This window comes from Haematobia irritans, chromosome 1, assembly GCF_050003625.1.
Source record: "Haematobia irritans isolate KBUSLIRL chromosome 1, ASM5000362v1, whole genome shotgun sequence".
Taxonomy (NCBI): domain Eukaryota; kingdom Metazoa; phylum Arthropoda; class Insecta; order Diptera; family Muscidae; genus Haematobia; species Haematobia irritans.
Genome location: NC_134397.1, coordinates 261,390,597 through 261,410,695, shown reverse-complemented (window position 1 = coordinate 261,410,695; position 20,099 = coordinate 261,390,597). Strand labels below are relative to the sequence as shown.

Below are 20,099 nucleotides of genomic sequence, written 5' to 3'. Positions count from 1 at the left end.
ATTTTGACAAAATTTTCTATAAAAATAAAATGTTGACAAAATTTTTTATAGAAATAAAATTTGTTGTTGTTTTTTTATTGCAGCTTAAAACCATACATTGACTAAACTACAAGTGTGCTTAACCAACAGAGGAAAGAATGTTTGTCAAATTTATTTGGGACTGCAAGATGGTTGGATGGACGCACGTTTCGGAATTACCACATTCCTCTACTTGTAGCAAAACTATCAACCAATTATCAGAAGAAATTCAGGCAGTTCATTAAACCCAACAATGAACCACACTTGAACCTTCCGAAAAAAGGTTTTTGTATGATAGCCGGCTTATGCCGAAATAAATTCGAAACAAACATATCTCTTTTCCTATGCCTCTGTCAAATCATCGATTTGAATCCAGTTGCCTGGGTTTATTTTGATCGTGCCTCCTCTTCTTTTTCCATTTGTTTCGAATTTATTTCGGCATAAGCCGGCTATCATACAAAAACCTTTTTTCGGAAGGTTCAAGTGTGGTTCATTGTTGGGTTTAATGAACTGCCTGAATTTATTCTGATAATTGGTTGATAGTTTTGCTGCAAGTAGAGGATGCTGATGAGGAATGTGGTAATTCCCAAACGTGCGTCCATCCAACCATCTTGCAGTCTATAGGGCTTTGCCCAAATAAAGTTGACAAACATTATTTTCCTCTGTTGGTTAAGCTACACTTGTAGTTTAGTCAATGTATGGTTTTAAGCTGCAATAAAAAACAACACCAATGCTTAAAGAACAAAACCAACAATAACAAAACAAAACACACGGAGAAATAAAATTAAAAAAAAGTTTCTATAGAAATAAATTGTTGACAAAATTTTCTATAAAAATAAAATTTTGACAAAATTTTTTATAGAAATAAAATTTTGACAACATTTTCTATAGAAATAAAATTTTGAGAAAAATTTTTATAGAACTAAAATTTTGACAAAATTTTCTATAGAAATAAAATTTTGAGAAAAATTTTTATAGAAATAAAAATTTGACAAAAGTTTCTATAGAAATAAAAATTTGACAAAATCTTCTATAGAAATAAAATGTTTACAAAAATTTTTATAGAAATAAAATTTTGACAAAATTTTTTATAGAAATACAATTTTGACAAAATTTTCTATAGAAATAAAATTTTGACAAAATTTATATATTTATAGTAATAAAATTTTGACAAAAATTTCTATAGAATTTTGAATTTATATTCCTATAGAAATAAAAATTTTACACCATTTCCTATAGAAATACAATTTTGACAAAATTTTTTATAGAAATAACATTTTGAAAAATTGAGAAAATTTTCTTTAGAAACAAAATTTTGACAAAATTTTGTATAGAAGTAAAATGCTGACAAAATTTTGTATAAAATTAAAATTTTGACAAAATTTTCTATATAAATAAAATGTTGACAAAATTTTCTATAGAAATAGAAAAAATAAATATTCTATAGAAATGAAATTTTGACAAAATATTTTATAGAAATAAAATTATGAAAAAATATTCTATAGAAATAAAATTTGAACAAAAGTTTTTATAGAAGTAAAATTTTGATCAACATTTTTTATAGAAATAAAATTTTGATCAAATTTTCTATAGAAATAAAATTTAGACAAAATTTTCTATTGAAATAAAATTGTGACAAAAATTATCAAAATCTATAAAAATAAAATTTTAACAAAATTTTTTGTAGAAATAAAATTTTGACAAAATTTTCTATAGAAATAAAATTTTAACAAAACTTTCTATAGAAATAAAATGTTAACTAATCTTTCTATAGAAATAAAATTTTGACAACCTTTTCTATAGAAATAAAAATTTGACATTTCCTATAGAAATAAAATTTAGACAAAATTTTCTATAGAAATAAAATTTTAACAAAATTTTCTATAGAAATAAAATTTTGACAAACTTTTCTATAGAAATAAAATTTTCATCAAATTTTCTATAGAAATAAAATTTGAACAAGATTTCCTATAGAAATAAATAAAATAGTCGATAAGTTGAAAATTCAAAAATCGGTTAGTCGATTTGTAATATTAGTCAACTTTTCGACTATTCCAAAGTCGTGTTTTGGACTATCCGATCATTTAAAAATTTGGAAACCCGCTTTTTTGATTTTTTTTTTTTTTAAATTGAAAAAATCGTTTTTTTTTTTTGTAATTGAAAATTGCGTTTGTTGAAAAGTCGATGTTTTGACGACACAACTTTCGAATATGACGTATCACAATAGTCGATTTCGCCGATTTTCATAAAAAATCAAATATTTACTTTGTCGAGTTTTGAGATTATAAAAAGTCGAGTTCGAGTTTTGACTGTTATATCCCAAACACCTTCTCTTAGGACCCTTCAAATGTACTAAACTTCCAGGTTCCAAGAGAAAATTTACGATGTTTATTTCACAATAGAGATGGAAATACGCCGTTAATAATGAAATTCAAAATCAGCAAATTGCCACCATGGCGATGCCTACTATGCCGTATTCTCTTCAAGAAATCTTGCATTAGTAAATCCAAAATTTTTCTCTCTATGTCCCCACGTAAGTTGCAAAGGCCCCGCCAGAGCATAAACCGCACCAAACAGTCTCACTTTAAGAATGGATAGGCCACAAAGGTGGAAATGAGCCACATCAGTCAAGATGTGGATTCGCTGGAATTTCGGGCTCACTTTAAGGATGGATAGGCAACAAAGGTGGAAATAAGCCACATCAGTCAAGATGTGGTTTCGATGGAATTTCGGGCGGACCATAAACCGAAGTACCTCATTGTTTGAGGATGGCTTGGATTATAAACAGTAACTCCGAGCCCCAGATGCGACAATTTTGCTTGTGGATATAGTCAGTGAGGTGCAAATGGCCTTCGTCAGTCCAGATGCGTTTTTGACCGAGGTGGAAATGAGCCTCATCAGTTAAAATGAGTTTTCGATTGAATTTCGCACGAACCATAAACCTTATCGGCCAGCCACACTTTGAGAATGGAGAGACTTTTAGACAATAACAACTTTGGCGTTTGGGGTCTCATTAGCCGAAATGATGTTTCGACGGAATTCTGGTCACCATTTTTCTAGTGAATTTTAACAATTTCAATGTATTGTTGAAGCGGGTATCATTTTGTTTTTAGTAATTACATAGTTCTTAATTCTCATGTGCCAAAGAATAAAAGCTTTAAAGGAGACAGGTACAGAAACACCGGGTGATTTAAAATAACACCCCTTATTGGCAAGCCTTAAATGTTATCGATACAAAGATCTTGACATGAATTAAGTCAATTCCATGGTGCATAAAATATTTGTTTTCAAATTCATAAGCTATAATTTTATAAGGGCTTGATATAAGAATTAAAAAAATATATATATTTATTTAAAATATTTTTTTTTTTATTTTTATTGTGATTTTTGATTGTGTGTTTTTTGTTTGTTTATTTTTTACCGACTAAATTTTCACTTTGTTTTTTTCAGTCCATATTAGCAATAATGTTTATATACATTTTTTTGTAATTGTTTAATAATATTTTATGTTTAGTAACTGCATTGTTTTTTTTTAATTAAATTTAGTTTCGTTGCTCCTTTCAATTTAAAATAATTTCTCACTTTATAAGATTTTTCTTGAAAATTTAAAAAAACGTGAATAGGTAACAGTCTTTAGATAAGCTTGGGTGTGTGTGCGTTTGTATCTTTTTCTTTGGCAAAAAACAACGGCCGGCGATGATATTGAACGATGATGCTCTTCCGTTTAGGCTGCAACAACAACTAATTTTGAATTGTATCAAAAACTCGGCTCAAAGCCATTTTACGTAGTAGTCACACGTAGTCGTAGTCTCTTGTTTGTGATGTTAATGTTCTCAATGCTATTGGAGGAGTAGGAGGAGGAGAAGTAGTCTTTGATTATACGTAGTATTAGTCCATCGAGCTAAAGTTTAGGTTTTAATGTTGTTTCAAAACGAAAAATTTGTTTAAACGCAGTTTGTATTTTACTAAAACGATGTTACTGGTATATTTCGTTTTTGTTTTTTAATTTTAATTTTATCTTCATTCTATAAATCAGCTCAACTCAGCCTTTGTTGTTTTGGACTTTAGATTATTTTTATTGGTTTTGGAATTATTATTTAAAAAAAAAACACACATACAAAAAATCGAATGTCATCATCATCATCATCATTATCAATAATATCCGAGGCGTATAATAATGTTTAACAGCACAAAACGAACAGAAAACAGAACAGAACACCATTAATTGATGATCTAAACTACAGAGCGCTAGGCAAAAAAAAAAAATACGAATGAAGAAAAAAATGAACAACTCACATATAAACCTAAAAAAAACCAATTTATATATGTGGCATGTAAAGCAAATGAAGATAGACAAATTTTGCTAAATGTTTCAGCCAGCAAAATAAAAAAAATATTGAAATATAATATTAATTAAAAAAAACAAATACAAAAAAAAAAAAAAAACAATTTTAAGTCTTAATATAAACCTGAAGACACGCAGAAAATTATTTTCTCTTCGATCATGAAATTATTTGATTTAGAAATCATTTGTTTCTTTAAAAAAATGTTAAATTAGATTATTAGATTTTTGCTATTTCTTAAACGAAGAAAATTATTTATAGGGACTTCCCGTACACACAGAAAATTATTTTCTCTTCGATCATGAAATTAATTGATTTAATAAAAATTTCATTGCTATTGCTTCAATCAGAAAAATTGATAAAAATTATTAACCTTGCTACTTACAGAAACCCTTAATGTTTTTATTTTTTTTTAATAAAATGTTACATTATATTGTTAGAGTTTTGATATTTTATTAAACAAATTTAATTTTTAACTGATATTTTTTTGTTTTTTTTTAACTCCATTTTTTTAAATAAAATTTTAAATGAAATGTAAAATCATTTAATTGACCTTTTTGTTTTTATTTATCTATTTCTTATTTCGGCTTAAGGTCCTTCTTTCAAAAATACATAAACAAAAAAAAACTTTATGATTTTTGGAAAACAATAAAAAAAAAGAAAATTGAAAAATGTAAGAATTATTCATTTATATTTTGATTTATATGTTAAATAAGATTTTTGATTTAGTTATTTTTTTATTGTTTTTTTTTTTTTTTTTGTTAACATCAATTTTAATTTTTTAATTAAAAATATTGTTGCCTAAGTTTGAAAACAAACATGCTAAATGGTCAATGACCTATAGAGATTTATGTGACATATTCTAATCCTTTTGAATCTGGCTAATACCGCTGAATCGCTCTGATATAAAATGAGGTTCACATGACATAATCAATTTAGAACTTTCAAAATTTTAAAATTTAAATTAAGATAATTATCCTCAATATTTATCCAGAAAAACCTAATTCGTTTATATTATAAATAAATTGAAAATTTTGAGTATTATATTATATTTATATTTTAGATTAGATTGTTAGGGTTTTTGATATTTTTTGGAATAAATTAAAATTTTAAATGAATTTTTATTTATTTACATTTTTAAATTCAACTAAAATTTTTTTACTAAAAATATTTATATTTTACATTAGATTGCAAGGTTTGTGATTTTTTTTCTGGAATAAATTAAAATTTTTAATCATTCTTTATTTATTTTTTTTCAACTTCAACTATAATTTAAATTAAAAATACTTTTTAGTAGTTTTTCTTAATTTTTTTAACAAAATGATAAATGGATAATGACCTAGAGGTTTATGTGCCATATTATGATCCTTTTGAATCTAGCTACTACCGCTGAACTCCTTTGAAATAAAAGGAGGTTCACATGGCATAATCAAATTAAAATTGAAACAAAATTTTGTTTTTGTTTTATTTCATGGCTCATGTGATTCGAATGGCCGTATTAGAAGAAGAAGACAGAACCCTTCAGATATATTTGAACTGGAAATTAAATATGAATATGACTTTTGGCGTATGCAAATTGTATTGAAAGGGATTGAGAGTAAGGTTGCCACTCTTCTTTTTATTGAAAATTTTGCCAAAATTTTATTTCTATAGAAAAATTTGTTTAATTTTATTTCTATAGAAAATTTTGTCAAAATTTTATTTCTATAGAAAATTTTGTCAAAAATGTATTTCTATAGAAAATTTTGTCAAAAATGTATTTCTATAGACAATTTTGTCAAAATTTTATTTCTATAGAAAATTTTGTCAAAATTTTATTTCTATCGAAAATTTTGTCAAATCTTATTTCTATAGAAAAGTTTATCAAAATTTTATTTGTATAGAAAATTTTGTCAAAATCTTATTTGTATAGAAAATTTTGTCAAAATCTTATTTCTATAGAAAAGTTTGTCAAAATTTTATTCCTATAGAAAATTTTGTCAAAATTTTATTTCTATAGAATAAATTGTCTATTTTGATTTCTTTAGAAATTTTTTTCAAAATTTTATTTCTATAGACAATTTTGTCAATATTTTATGTCTGTCAAAAATTTATTTTGTCAAAATTTTATTTCTATAGAAAATTTTGTCAAAATTTTATTTCTATAGAATTTTTGTCAAAATTTTATTTCTATAGAAAATTTTGTCAAAATTTTATTTCCATAGAAAATTTTGTCAAAATTTTATTTCTATAGAAAATTTTGTCAAAATTTTATTTCTATAGAAAATTTTGTCAAAATTTTATTTCTATAGAAAATTTTGTCAACATTTTATTTATATAGAAAATTTTGTCAAAATTTTATTTCTATAGAAAATTTTGTAAAAATTATATTTCTATAGAACATTTTGTAAAAATTTTATTTCTATAGAAAATTTTGTCAAAATTTTATTTCTATAGAAAATTTTGTCAAAATTTTATTTCTATAGAAAATTTTGTCAAAATTTTATTTCTATAGAAAATTTTGCCAAAATTTTATTTTTAGAGAAAATTTTGTCAATATTTTATTTCTATAGAAAATTTTGTCAAAAGTTTATTTCTATAGAAAATTTTGTCAATATTTTATTTCTATAGAAAATTTTGTCAAAATTTTATTTCTATAGAAAAATTTGTCAACATTTTATTTATATAGAAAATTTTGTCAAAATTTTATTTCTATAGAAAAATTTGTCTACTTTTATTTCTATATAAAATTTTGTCAAAATTTTATTTTATATAAAATTTTGTCAAAATTTTATTTCTATAGAAAATTTTGTCAAAATTTTATTTCTACAGAAAATTTTGTCAAAATCTTATTTCTATAGAAAATTTTTTCAAAATTTTACTTCTATAGAAAATTTTGTCAAAATTTTATTTCTATAGAAAATTTTGTCAAAATTTTATTTCTATAGAAAAATTTGTCGACTTTTATTTCTATATACAATTTTGTCAAAATTTTATTTCTATAGAAAATTTTGTCAATATTTTATTTCTACAGAAAATTTTGTCAAAATCTTAATCTAAATCTAAATTTTGTCAAAATTTTATTTCTAATGAAAATTTTGTCCAAAACTTTATTTCTATAGAAAAATTTGTCTAATTTTATTTCTATAGAAAAATTTGTCTAATTTTATTTCTATAGAAAATTTTGTCAACATTTTATTTCTATAGAAAATTTTGTCAAAATTTTATTTCTATAGAAAATTTTGTCAAAAATTTATTTCTATAGAAAATTTTATCAAAATTTTATTTCTATAGAAAATTTTGTTTAAATTTTATTTCTATAGACAATTTTAACATAATTTTATTTCTATAGAAAATTGTGTCAAAATTTTATTTCTATAAAAAAAATTGTCAAAATTTTATTTTTTATAGAAAGTATTGTCAAAATTTTACTTCTATAGAAAAATTTGTTAAAATTTTATTTCTATAAAAAAAAATTCTCAAAAATTTTATTTGTATAGAACATCTTCTCAAAATTTTATTTCCATAGAAATTTTTGCCAAAATTTTATTTCTACCAAAATTTATTTTTATGGAAAATGTTGTCAAAATTTTATTTTTATAGAAAATTTTGTCAATATTTTATTTCTATAGAAAATTTTGTCAAAATTTTATTTCGATAGAAAATTTTGTTAAAATTTTATTTATTTTTTTGTCAGTGTTTCTAAAAGAACCTGTTAAGATCAGAAGCTAAAACGTAATATCATTTTAGATAATATTTTTTTCGTAGCTATCTAATACACACTAAACGAAACAAGATGTCCATATAAATGAAGAAATATGACATGGAAGAGAATTAAGAAGAAACACTGTCAGTTTTAACTATCATAAAAAATATACTAAGTATATTAATTCAAACGGTACATATATTGGTTTACACTTTAGATTAGAATTAATTGTGTTTGTTATTTTTTTTTTGTCGAATGAACTGAAATCATGTTTGAAATATTTCACCTTGAAGTTTCATTCTTTTGTTGCTGTTATCAGTTTATAATGTCTAGTTCCATTTAAATACATGTATAGACATTTATAAATCAACAATAACAACAAAAAAACGAATTTAAAAGCTATAATAATTTAGAATCAAGAAGCGAGTAATTTTTGTCCCCAATATTTAGTATCAGTGAATCTTTATATATATTTATATATACCTACAATTCAACCATTTCAAATTGTATGGTATTTGAAAAATACATACTAGATTTTTTTTATTTAAAATGTTAAATGTTCAATAACTACAGAAACAATATCAAATGGTCACACAAAATATATGTCCCATATATAAATTTGAATGTATAAAATACTAGATATTAACAAATAGATATATATTTTTAATTTTTTAAAATAGCATTTCCGCTTATTAGGAAATTAAAAAAAAATGCATTCATTAAAAAACCTCTCAACCTCAAGCACAAAGATTAATGGAGAGAGATAAATACCGTTTTTTGTCATTTAGCCATAGCAAACAAATTAAAAAAAAATATATGGAAACTAAAATATATATGCAATGGTATTAATAATTATTAATGGTAATAATTATGACTAGAATGAACAAAAAAAAATTGTTTGTAATTACATTCCCCTTAACCAAAAATAATTAAAACATTTAAAAACAAAACTCTGGAATGCTAATTACATTTCTTACTTTTTCTCTTTTTTTTTAAATTGACAAGCATATTGAAGACAAGAAAATTTCGAAGCTTAAATATTGAGTTCAATGTCAGTGTTATAATTTAAAATGAGTTTTTAGCCCATAAGACTGAAAAAATCCTAATACAGCAATAATTTGAGACAAGTTAAACGATTTTTTCGGTCGCCAACTATAAGCTAAACAACCTGATTCAATGAAATATCGTTTACCATAATTTTTTTAAACTTCATTGGTTGTGACAAAAAATGTAAGTATTTTTTTTTTAGAAAAAATTAAAAAATTTTCTATGGCTAATTGATTTAGCCATAGACCACCATAAAGAAATTTAATTTAATAATTAAACAAGCTAACAAAAAATGTAAAATATTCTAATAGAAAATACAGAGATTAAAGTAAAATAAGTATAAATCAAAATAGGATCCAACTTGACCATAAAATATCGATTTAGGGGTCTTAAATATCCCCCTACAATTTTTCTATTACAGTTTTAATTCCATTGGAAAAATTATCCAATTAAAAAATTCATTGAATCTATTAATTTTTTAATCAAAACAAAAATTAATCAAATCAAATGATAGCATCAATCATCGAAGTCTAGTAAGAAATTAAATGTTCCATTTAAAAATTTCATTGAATATCATTCGGTTAATTTTGAGAAATTTCAGTGCAAATTAAATGGAATATATCTTATATATTTTGGTCCACACAAATGTGACCAACCTTTAAAATAAGCAAACCTAAAAAACAACTCTCAACCCCCCACTTCAATACAAACAACTTTCATACGTCAAAGGTCATATTCATAATTCATTTCCAGTTCAAATATATCTGAAGGGTTCTTTCTTCTTCTTCCTTTTCTAATACGGCCAGTCGAATCACATAAGCCGTGAAATGAAAAGAACTAATTTTAATATTTGATTTGAAGGGGGAAGTCTTGTTTATAATTATTTGCTTAATACTTTTGCTTTGCTCCTTGGATTTATTAGGCATCATTTGGTAGCTATTAAGCTTAGCATGGCTAACACATATCAGCAATACAATGAAAAAAAAAACAAAGAGCTCCCCTCTCTCAAAGCACATGCACGCACTCAAACACAAACGCCTATACTCTTCAAACTTGTATCCCCCACCCCATAAACAACACTTCAATGTAACCTTGAAAAAATGTTAACAAAGGCAAAAGAGTACACGCTCATATATGGCCCACAGAGGCAACCATGTTTTCATACTTGTGCTCTCATTTTGTTTCTTCTTCTGAGCAACTCTCATACACACACACATTATAACTCTTTACTGCTATACATTATGGTTTGAGTAGGCCCCTTTTTTAATAAGGGGATCTATGTAGCTGAGTACGATTGCGAGAGTTTAAGTGTAAATTATAAAATTGTATGAGCAAATATGTGTAAATATTTCAACAAATATCCGCTAACTTTTACAAAGTGTGGTTCAAGAACTTCAAGTTTTTGGGGGGATTTTCGGCAAAATTTAAAGAGGTCTCTTAATGAATTTGATGGTTTGGAAAAACGATTTATCAGCATAATTTGCCATACACTCAATGATAGGTCGTCGATGATAGGCTTGTCTGTTCACTTTCATGTTATTTATATGTAAATATTTTTCAGTATTAATTACACTTATGATAATAATAGGGGTCGAAAGAAAATTAATACTATACCAAACACAGTGGTGAGGTGTTAGAGGAAAAAACTATGATGGTTAGGCTAAAGAAATAAAAAAAATTGTTAGACTTTACCTACAGAGAGTATTCCATATATTTTCACATAGAAAACAAATATAATATTTTTAAATATTGAAAATGGTTTCATTTAAAGATTTTATACTGGAAGAAGAGTTTTCTTTTTTGAGGAATGAAATTTTTGACAAACGAAGTTTCCATTGGACATTAAACAGATTTTGATAATAAAAACAAAAAATAGGAGACAAAATTGTCATAAATTAGGGTCCATTGGCTCTTAAAGAAAATACTGTATACACAGAAATAATATCACCAACTTTTTCAATTAAAAAAATTATTGATACAATTAATTTTTTTAATCAAAGTAGACCATTAAATTTATAAAGATTTAATTAAAAACTTAATTGACAAAATACCGTTTTAATTAAACTAGAAAGATTAAGTCAATGATGGACCATTTTTTATACTATTAATTAAAAATATAATTGAGACATTTAACTCACATTAAATCGATTAATTCAATGTTTTATTTTTTTTTTAATTTTTAATTAAATTATTGAACATTTGTAAATTATTAATGAAAAAAATAATTGAAGCAATTAATTTTTTAATCAAAACTAGAAACTTTAAATCGATTAAGTAAATGATTGGAAAATTGTTTAATTTTTAATTAAAAATATTGATACAATTAAATTTTTAATCAAATTATTGAAATTATTGAAATTAAAATATAATTAATTAAAATTCGATTTTTTAATGGAACCAAAAACACTCCGTTTTTAATAAGGAAACCAATTGCAAATCAAGAAATCAATTTTTGCAGTCACTCTATTAAATTTAATCAATAAAAAAATTTCTTGAGTTTTGCAATCAACATCAAAATTAAAAAAATTTATTGAAATTTATTAATGACATCATTTAATATTTGAAAAGAGCCATTTTTTAGGCCCAATTAAAACTATGATTGACACTATCATTTTCGTGTGATTGAAGACATTTCAATTAAAAAATTAATTCAATCAAATAGTTTCGTTATTGAATCAGAAAAAAATGTCTGCGTAATAAAGTTTTTTTTTCTAAAATTTCGTTCCAGAGAAAAGATTTTTTCGTTCTGTAGATATATCATATATGAATTTTCCTTTTCTTAAAAATATGATACATTGCTAAATGTGTGTTAAACATTTATTTTTAACATGTCAAATGATATCGATGTCCTCATTTCAGAGTACGCTATGTCGACTTAGCATGTTTTTGATGGAGTTCGTTGTTTTTTATTCGGATTGATGTAAATTGCATCCTGCCAAAAGTTCGAATTTATTGGACACTTCTATCAAAAGTTAGGGTTAATACTGTACGTAGCCTCCCAGCAAAAAAATTTGGAAGTTCTTCTCAAGGCACAACTTTAAAAGAACTTAAAAAAAATGCTCTCCCAAAGATGTTCTATATTTTAACTGCACAGGATGTTCATTTGAGTCTATTTCTTTATAACTCGCTTTTTTCATATTTTTAATGAATTTTTTCTTTGTGTTTCAAATAGGTTAAAAACAGATTAAGAATTACTAAAATGGTACAAATTATTTAAATTTAGCCGAAAAAAAATGCTAAATCCTTTGTAGAAAAATTTCGAATTTTTGAAACTATTTGATCACAAAAGTTCCAGACAAGCGTTATAATGCATTAAAAATCATAAAAAATTTTAAAAATTATTTATTTGTCAAAATATCATCAAATTTCGTAATTCACATCCAAAACACTGAATTCGCCTTACACCTTAAGAAGTGATGCAAATTCAGTGCAGCGGCTGTTGACATCCGTCCTATGACAAGCCCATGTTAAATTCATCGCTTTTGTGTCAATTTGGTACCACTTCCGGTACCAAAAAAGAACATTTTCACTACTCTTTTGGCGACGTTTTTTTTTTTTTTGATGGGCTGTTACTAAAGTTTTAAAAATTTCTAATCAAAAATGGGCAAAAGCTTTGTTCGGTCTAAAGTGGCCTAAGTAATTTTTAGCCATGTTCTATTATCACTATTTTTAATTCGTACATACTAAAAAAATAAATATGATTTTGTGTTGGCCTTAACTTTTCCTTTTGCCACTTTTTAATGGCAAATGCTTTTGGTTTTCTATTCACACCAAATTTGGCATAGACCAAAAGTAATCGTTCGATTTTATGCCAAAAATCAAATTGTGAAGGAAAACAAAACCATATCTGGAGCATCTCATTCATCGGCCCATTAACCACTGTGTCAATGTTTCTAATTTACATATATTGACATTGAATTGTTGGTATCTTCAAGGTTCCAAATCCACATAAAAACCAACTGATAAATAGCATAGATAAAAGGCCATATCAAGTTCCTTAGCCTACTCCATGTGATTGAGTTCTCGTTTAGAATAGGGCAGAGAAGTTCGTAATTACTTATCAACTTCATTTGGGAAACTTTTGGTTTTGCGACACTTCCAAAAGTCTTACTGGATTCCTTTTAGCACTTCTACTTAACTCCACACCCATTGTATGGCCAGCGGGCATATAAATTACGCAATAACTTAAAATAAATAAATTATTGAAAAAGACATGAAGAGAAAAAAAAATAGAAGAGCCATTTTTGAATGACAGAAACAACGAGCTTTAAAATACCCAGCAAAAATCATCATCACCATCATTAAAACTCTAAAACAAGTGTACATCTCCGCATTGGAATTGGAATCTATTTGATTTAAGAAAATTTACATATAAAACCAGTTTCGGCCGTCTGTCTCTGTTTGTCCATTTTTCTGTTAATTAGATTTATGTCATTGATTTCGGTTTGAGTTGCTATATCGTTGTATTCATGTGATTTTCAAATGCACGACACCTATTTAGCAGCATCAGCATAAGCTTTAAGATTCACAAAGTGATAGAGGGGCATAGCTTGAATGCTAGCTCATTTAACTCTAGCACGTTTTATGCTAATCTTGGCAAACGTGTTGTGTTAATTAAAACTCATAAACATCATCATCATCTTCCTATTTTTTTTTTCTTCTTTTTGACGGCATTTATACAAAAAAAAAACAGAGTGTTGTTTTTCTCCTCTTCTTGAGATTTGCGACAGGTTATTTTTCGAAAAAAAAAACTAAATACGTACGTATATTTATTTCTTTATTTTGAATATGCCAAATAATTTATTGGCCGGGCTGAACTGTGGCGTTTAGTCGTCTATCAATAAATGTTTATTAAATCTATAGCTAAAATATAATATATCAAAATCCAACATCTGGCCATTGAGTTCTATATGTTACATCTATATATGGAACTCATGGCTATCTACATATCCAATTCGTTTGTAAGGCTTTGTAATCCACCATATTCAATACAAGTTTTACGATTGCCTCATGTCATTGTGTTTACTGTTTTGTTTTATTCCAACTTCAAATGGATTTGTAAAATTTAACTTTTACACAAACTATTGTCCAATACCCAAGACTTCTAAGGTAATCTTTCAGAATTGAAAACAAAAAATCATACAAAAGACCAAGATGAATTGATCTTTGATTGCTGAGTTGAATGACAAGTTTGTATAGCTTACAATAGACCGTCTGTTAAGAGCGATTGTTTTGGTTGTAATGTAGGTGTAAAAAAATAGGTGTTGGTAATATTGAGATATATTTCAATTTATTTGGAATGTAACATTTGCACACATGGATAATATGGCCTTATACGGAAAGCAGAGGAAGTAGCTAATGTTATGAAAACCATACGATTTCAAGATCAATTCTGAAAGATGAAAATTTACGCAATTCTCTATAGAGGTTTAGAAAAAATGAAACTTAGTATATAATATTACTGAATGTATTATAATTATGCCACTATCTATTGTAAATAATTGTTTTTATTTCAAATAATAATATTTGAAAGTGTGTGTTGCATTTTGTGGGAGATATAGTGAAATAATTATAATTTCATAAATGTTGTGTCGAAAACTTTTCATAATTTCACTATGCACACATTACAAAATATGATAGATTCTATAATGAGATATATTTCTAGTCAGTATGTAGCAATTTTCTTTCAAAAATCAATTCGTTATGGCTTGGGGTTAAGAGTTTTAGGAAATATCATTTATTTTTTTTTTTTCATTTTGACAAAGGTGTGTTTTTTATTTTTAAAAAGTCCTTCTTTTATTTTCAGATAAATAATCTGCACACATGATGACTGTGACCCTACTCTGAATTGCGATGATATAGCTAGTCGTAGTTGTATCTCATATTTGTAAAATCAATTCATTAAATAAATATATTTGCAAGAATTTTAAGGATACATTTTCATTTCATCTAAGCGATTTTATTTAGAATGTAACATTTGCACACATGCATAATATAACCATATAGGAGAAGTAGAGGAGGCAAGTAATATTAGAGATACCACCGGTTTTTAGGATCAATTTTCTAAAGTACACAATGTAAGCAATTTTCTATAGAGATTTATAAGTTTTTAAATTACAGTTTCCTAAGTTCTAGTTTTCATCAATATTTTAAAGGATTTTGCACACATGAATAATATGGCCATATACGGAAATCAGAGGAAGTAGTTAATATTGCGGATGCCATACATTTTCAAGATCAATTTCGAAAGATGAAAATGTATGCAATTCTCTATAGAGGCTTAGGAAAATGGTATATTACAGTTTTGTAAGTTATAGTTTTTGTATATATACAATATTTAACTTGCTTGTAACTTAATGGATTATATAAAATAAGAATAGTTATATGCATTGAAATTGCGTGTTGCATTTTTTGGGAGATATAGTGAAATAATAATAATAATAATAAAAACATTTTGTACCGTACACTTTCCATAATTTCTTTATGCACACATTACAAAATATGATAGATTCTCTAATGAGCTATATTTCTAGTTAGTATGTAGCAATTCCCTCTCAAAAATCAATTCGTTATGGCCTGGGGTTAAGAATTTTAGGAAATTCGTTTTTTTTTTTTATTTTAAAAAAGTGCTTCTTTTATTTTCAGATAAATATTCTGCACTCATGATGACTGTGACCCTACTTTGAATTGCGATGATATGCTAGACGTACTTATATCTCATATTTGTAAAATCAATTCATTAAATACATATATTTTCAAGAATTTGAAATATATATTTTCATTTCATATAACATTTGCACATATGCATAATATGACCATATAGGAGAAGTAGAGGAGGCAAGTAATATTAGGGATACCACAGGTTTTCAGGATCAATTCTCTATGGTACGCAATGTAAGCAATTTTCTATAGAGATTTATAAGTTTTTAAATTACAGTTTCCTAAGTTCTAGTTTTCCTCAATATTTTAAAGGATTTGAAGGAGTATATAATCAGTTCGAAACAATAGAATAGGCACTTGCATTTATTAATAGTGTAAGACACTTACTTTTGATTTTAATTTGTATCGATTTTAATGATTTCATCACGCACACATTGAAATTTTTGATTGATTCTCTAATGAGCTATATTTCTAGTTAGTATATAGAATAGCTCTCTTAAAGATCAATTCGTTAAAGCCTTTGGTTAAGACTTTTAATTTTTTTTAAGATATTTGTTTTATTTTGAGATAAATATGCTGCACACATGATGACTTTGTCTTTTGGCCAAATCGCGATGATATAGTTAATCCTACAAATATCTCACATTTTTAAAATCAATTGCCATTTGCAAAATATTTATAAAAATTTTTTACCCAATTGAAATTTTGAAAATCCTCTAGAACTCAACACTGCTGAACGCAGCCTTCTTCTTGGCAAATCAATAGCTCGTATAGCATACTGTAGCTCCTTTATACTTCCTTGTTATATATTTCCATAAAGTCATTAGTTTTTCTTTTTCATTTTCCCATAAATAATTCCCGAATCATCAATAATATTCGAATACAAAAATATTTGCCCTTGATGATTTTCCCCAGAGGCGATTAAACAATCATTGTAAATGTTGGCGTTGTCTTCTCGTGTTATATTTGAAAACGTATATGGAGTAGATTTTTTGTTTTAGATTTTATTTCTCTTGTCATTTTTCGCTTTGCTTGTGATATTGAAACTGAAAGCCAAGCACAGCAAATGGTGGAAAAAAAGACTATTGATTTTCATTGCTATTGTTACGATTATTTTAGACATAACACATTCACACAATACACATATGTATGTAGACATATATTAACTTAATACTTAAGCCGGTTGTTTGGTTTGGTCTTGATGTCTTTGGTCCGGTCCGGTCTGGTTTAGTTTTCAGTTTTTATTCATATCAACATTCAATCGTATTTGATAGGTGAATGGGGGGTGGCGGGCGAGGGCATTCATTGTAAAAGGCATGTCATGTTATCGTTGGTACTCATGAATCGACTAAAGTACCTGAGGCATATATCATATGCGGGCGTGTGTGTGTGTGTGTGCACGCGTATCTTCGACAATATTTGCGTGTTTCGTTTAACATTACGTAGCACACGACACAGTGACACGAATTTGTTTTCAAATAAATTACACGATTCTCTTGGTTCGAGTTGTTGCCGCTTAACGCTACTGTCATCCATTGTGTTGTATTGTATGGTTATGGATATGTACAATGTAATGGCAAAGCACATTAGAAAAGGAATATTTGCTTAGCCTTAACAACAACAAAGCCGCAATATTGTTGTTGTCGTCATTGTATGAAGGGGCGTTTAGACTTAAGACACACACTCGCACATACCAATGCATTTTAAACCGAATGCTAAATGCTTTGCGTGTTTAGCCCAGGGAAGACTCTCTGAGCGAAGTCTGAGCAACAACAAAAACAAGATGAGTTATTTTAATTTTTGTTGTGTATAGTTATATGATTTAACCATATGATGGTTATAGTGGTTTTAGTGTTTAATATTAACCAGTAATAATGACATATTAAATGTTACTATAAATATTAACAAAAGCTAACAACAACAATGGCAGAGAGGGATTATAAAAATAAAATTATTATGCTATAATTTGAGCTTAGTTTTTTTTATTTGTTTTTATTTTATTTTCTCATCCATTGCTATTGTGTTTATTGGGAGGGTATTTGCAGAATTTTATTGCTTACACTTTGGTGGCAAATTGGCGTAAGAAATCGTGATTGATGATCACAATAGGATTATGTGAATGATGAGTTGTTTTTTTCTTTTGGTCCAAAAGATTGGTTATACTTTATTTAAACAATGACATATTTTAAGCTTTTTAATTTACCAGATACTACCATTCATAGTATGAAATGATTTCGATTTGAAGGTTGAGAAAAAATATACATATATTCAATTGGCAACAAATCTTATCTTAAGCGAATGGGTTTCCAAACCTTTAGGGCATTTTAATTGTTTTTCTGATGTTTATCATCAAATGATTTGAAGTGAGTTTCACTTATATATCAACAAAATTATAATGAGGCCAAAATATATTTGACTTAACAATTTGTTTAATAGAAAACTAATCAAATAAAACCATCATGAAAAAGATAAACGAATGCTGAGTAGACTCTAAGACACTCTATAATAGCTCTTGTGTAGTTATAGTGTTGACCACACACGCGGAGAAGGTATATAATCACCTCAAACATGTTTCAAGAGCAAAATGTTATTTTTGTATGGTGACCATGTAACATGTTTGTCACTAAAATGTTGTTTTCTCGGCAAATATAATCAGATACATGATTTCCGAGAAAATAACATGGTTGCGAAAACCATGTTACATGGTCACCACCCAAATATAACATTTTGCTCTTGAAACATTTTTGAGGTGATCATATTCCTTCTCTGGGTGCATTTGAAAGGTGTAGTAAAATTATATATTTTAATTTAATGAAGATTTGTCATATTTTCTAAAATGGAATTTCATAAAAAAACTAGAGCAATAAGGCTGATATATTACACTTTTGAAAAGTCATAAGACCTTATGTTCGATTTGAAGAACATCGAGTAATAAATACACCCAGAGAAGGAATATGATCACCTCAAACCTGTTTTAATAGCAAAATGTTATTTTTGGGTGGTGACCATGTAACATGGATTTCGCAACCATGTTATTTTCTCGGAAATCATGTATCTGATTTCGGCAAACAGGTTATATTTGACGATAAAATAACATTTTAGTGACAAACATGTTACATGGTCACCATACAAAAATAACATTTTGCTTTTGAAACATGTTTGAGGTGATCATATTCATTCTCTGCGTGTAAGTTTTTAAGCCAATAGCCTTATATGCTAGTGTTTATATTTTATACATTTATTATAATTTGTAATTATAATGAAAGATTTTAATAAAATAGAAAACAGTATAATAAAATTGTTTGAACCATTAAGCTTCCAAAATTCAATTTCCTATTGATTTTCATAAATATAATTTCCAGTTTATCTATAGATTATACAACCAATTATAGATTCCAAAAATGTATTAGAAAAGAAACTTGTTCTACATATAAATCTCCTTTCCTATTATTATTATATATGTATAGACCTTGAAGATAAATTTGTATACATAAAACCGGAAATAGATTTAAACTTCCTGCAAAAATTTGCTGTTTCTCTACGGCAAATTATCCATTAAATAGGAAATTAATTTTTGTAAAGGGCCTAATACATTTTGGGATTTCTCAAAGGAGTTTCATTTATTATGCCAGATGAAATGAATTAAATGTAAATTAATTTAAAGAAATATTTGTAGACAAATATAAATTGGGGTGGAGATGAAACAAAAAACGGAATATCCGTTAAATGAGATATAATTGGTGATTGCCTTTTTAAGCGAAAAAAAAACAACCAGGGCAAAAATTAAATGTGTTTTTTTTTTTATAATGCCAGAAGTGATAAGCTTGGTCACAATAATTTCGTTTCGTTTCTTTATTTCTTCACAATAAACACTTTTTTATATAAGTGTTATTGTATTTTTGTTTTATTATATTTGTTTTTTTGTTATTATTTCATGCCATGTCATAGTAAATTCAAAATATACTCGCATATATATGAACTTCAAGTTTCAAAGCAAAAACAAAACACTTTGGATTAGAAAGAGAACAAAAACGATATCAGAGAACAAAATATGAAAAAAGAGACTATGAGCTCACACCAGTGCAAAAACTACAAAACGATTTTATGTGAGTTGAGTATCTTCAAAAGACACCATCATCTATTCTTGCTACACACTCAAATACACCACATATATCTCACTTATAGGTCCCTAGAACACAAGCAATGCAAAGTTGAGAATAAACGAAATGTTGGCAAAGAAAGCTAAGAATTATTAAGAATTCCAACACACGTCACGAAATCACATTTCAAATAGAGTTGCTGCTATTCGTTCGTGTGTTTGCATAGTGGGGGAGAGGAGGAAGATT

General features: G+C 26.4%; 1 protein-coding gene across 13 annotated transcripts in view; it reads right to left on the bottom strand.

The window, feature by feature from the left end:
* ps (RNA-binding protein Nova-1-like protein passilla) overlaps positions 1-20,099 on the bottom strand; it is a 154,649-nt gene that overhangs the window by 46,850 nt on the left and 87,700 nt on the right. The window contains exon 1 of one of the 13 annotated variants that reach the window (XM_075291354.1): positions 3,601-3,800. The exons of the other annotated variants lie outside the window; for them this stretch is intronic. The gene's annotated coding sequence lies outside the window, so the exon portion shown is untranslated. Of the gene's footprint in view, positions 1-3,600; positions 3,801-20,099 lie in introns of those variants that run through there. 13 annotated transcript variants of the gene reach the window in all.